This window comes from Asparagus officinalis, chromosome 3, assembly GCF_001876935.1.
Source record: "Asparagus officinalis chromosome 3, Aspof.V1, whole genome shotgun sequence".
NCBI lineage: Eukaryota > Viridiplantae > Streptophyta > Magnoliopsida > Asparagales > Asparagaceae > Asparagus > Asparagus officinalis.
This window is the reverse complement of record NC_033796.1, coordinates 40,595,599-40,598,586: the sequence shown is the minus strand read 5'-3', so window position 1 is coordinate 40,598,586 and position 2,988 is coordinate 40,595,599. Positions and strand designations below refer to the sequence as shown.

Genomic DNA, 2,988 nt, shown 5'->3' with positions numbered 1-2,988 from the left:
CCGCCGAGCCTAGAGCCCGACCAGCCCTAGTTTTCAAGCCTTACCCGGGCCCGGGCTGGGTTCGGGCCCGACGGGGTCCGGGGCAGACATCGGGCCAAGTCCGGGCCCGAAGCCCATTTGGGCGGCCCTACCCATATATCTTGTATATTCGCAAAAACTCTCACTTGAGTCTCAATATTTGCAAACTACCTCAACTCATATGTGGGGGAAAAATATCTCTAAATCTCAACTTTGTTGGATATATTGAGTAAACATTTGATTATTTTATTGATTGTTTTCCACCGTGGTTATAAATTATTCAATCAAATCTAATGATTTCAAAAATTGAAGGGGAGTAATTGGTAATAATAATTTCATTAACCACACAATATTACAATACGAAATGTGAGATCCCTCAAACTTTCTCGAAACACCTACGTTCATCTCGCAAGTCGCTGACAGATCACTGGTCATTTGGATATCTCGCTAGCTCGCCTCCCTCATCAGCCCCTATATATCATCTGCCCGCGTTCACTTCATCCTCGTCTTCAAAGACCCAACTAGCTAGATCACATTTGCATGTGTTCCTTCTGATCTCAATCGACTGTGGTCCCCTCATTGCTAGCGCTCATCCTCAATCGTACTTCATCCTGGTTTGTTTTCATCTTTTTTTCCTCTTTTGATTTGGACTCCACCCCCGTAGGAATTTCTAGCTCCGTCACCGAGAGAGCATATTTTGTTAATTTATCAAATAATTAATATGTCAAATGCAGGCCGCTCTACAAGCTGTCTGGGTGGTGTAGTTGGTCATCACGCTAGTCTCACACACTAGAGGTCCCCAGTTCGAACCTGGGCTCAGACATTTTTCTCCTATTTTTCTCCTTGGAAATTGAAAAAATCATTTTCATTTAAACCCATAAAATCTGCAAAATATCAATCCACAACGCTTTTTTCTTCTTTTAATTTTAAAATTTAATCTCACAGATGTTCTTAAAATGAATCAAGCTTTCCTGATTATTAAGGATGATGCCACTCATGTTCATATCAACTTATAAAATCTGCAAATAAATCAATCTACAACACATTTCTTTTGCTGTTAATATTAATCCTACAAATGTTCTTGAAAAGTGTTATGGTAATTTACCATCTAAAAATGAAAATATCGAAAGATCGACTGAAGAGGCCATGGTCCAAACCAGCTTAGAGGCCCGAAAGCCCAGCCAAGGGCAAGCCTATCGGCCAGCCGAACAGACAAGTCATCTTTTCACCAAGGATCATCATTACCGACTCGAAGTGCGGGATCAGTCTGTCCCTCGTAATTAAGATGACTCCTCGAGCAAGTCGTCGCGCCCATGCACTCGACCCGAAGCTCACTCGACTATCAGTCGACAAAACAACGACTTACAGATCAACCCGCCTCGACTAAAGGGGATATGATCCAACTAAGCTCACTTCAAATGTCAATCGACACTACAACATTGATCAGTCCCATCAAGATCTCTGCTCTGACAAAATCCGTGCATAAGCCGCTTATTCTCCTCACAAGTCACTTCCCAGAGATCGCCATGATGCTCTCCTAGGCTCGAATGACTTCCCCTCCAATCACCAGCCGCCATCTGGAGGGGGAAGGACGATCAAGTAGCTGGCCTATTCTCCGACCTACATCATCTGACAAACCCAGAGTACCGAGAAGACATTTCTCTCCTGTACTCGAATGACTTCTCTTCTGATTGCCAACCGACATCTGGAAGGAGAAAGATGACTCAGCAGCCTGTCTGCTCACCCCTCAACCGCCTCCTGTGCATAGTCAAGTCCAAGGGTCAAACTCTCAGAGGCAATGGGCTATAAAAGGAGGGAAAGAAGGTAAAAAGGGGTAAGATCTTTTTTCCTCTGTGGCTACTTCACTAAAGCTCTGATCTTTTTTACCTGGGAGAACTAATAACTCCCAAAGAGTATCTTCTTAGGGCCTGAATGGCCCCGAGTCTCTCCCTCAAACCTCACTCAAGCCCACTAGCTGACTTAACCGTCGGAGGTACCACGGGGGAAATGAACCCCGCCCTCCTATGGCTTTCTCTTTGTTTGTGCAGAAGGATCGGGAATTCCAGTCTAAGGGTCGGGCATAAAGTCGGAGGAGGAGTCGGCCCCATCTCTCATCCTCTCCCTATTCTCCGCCAGCACGAAGACCAAAACCGCAACCCCCTCGACCCCTCAGGATAGACTAAAGGCGCCACGACCCCTCAGTCGGTCACAAAGGCCCTGGCGCTGCCTCAGGACAAGCCCAAGGCACAACGACTTCTCAGTAGGCATAAAGCCCTTGGTACCTTCTCGGAGTAAAACCAAGACCCAGCGACTCCTCAGTCGGTCACAAGACCCTGGCGCTGCCTCAGGATAAGCCCAAGGTGCCACGACCCCTCAGTCGGTCATAAGGCCCTGGCGTCGCCTCAGGACAGGACCAATGCATAACGACTCCTTAGTCAGCATAAAAGACATTGGTACCTTCTCAATGTAAGACCAAGGCACAACGACTTCTCAGTCGGTATCAAGAACTTGATACATAATCTGGGTAAAACCAAGACACAACGACTCCTCAGTCGGTACAAAACCTTTGGCTCTTCTTAAAGATAAGCCCAAGACACAACATATGGTTCAATTCTGTCTACTCTCATCGATCATAGTGGTCAAGACCTTGGTACCTAATCTGGGTAAAACCAAGGCACAACGACTCCTCAGTCGGTACAAAGCCATTGGCTCTTCTTAAAGGTAAGCCCAAGGCACAACATATGGTTCGATTCCGTCTGCTCTCATCGACCATAGTAGTCAAGACCTTGGTACATAATCTGGGTAAAACCAATGCACAACGACTCCTTAGTCGGCATTAAGACCTTGGTACCTAATCTAGGTAAAACCGAGGCACAACGACTTCTCAGTCGGCATTAAGACATTGGTACCTAATCTGGGTAAAACCAATGCACAATGATTTCTCAGTCGGCATCAATACATTGGTACTTA

General features: G+C 46.1%; 1 non-coding gene across 1 annotated transcript; it reads left to right on the top strand.

Annotated features, from left to right (window-relative positions):
- On the top strand, window positions 768-841 carry TRNAV-CAC. The gene has a single exon. It is a non-coding gene; the product is annotated as a tRNA-Val (tRNA).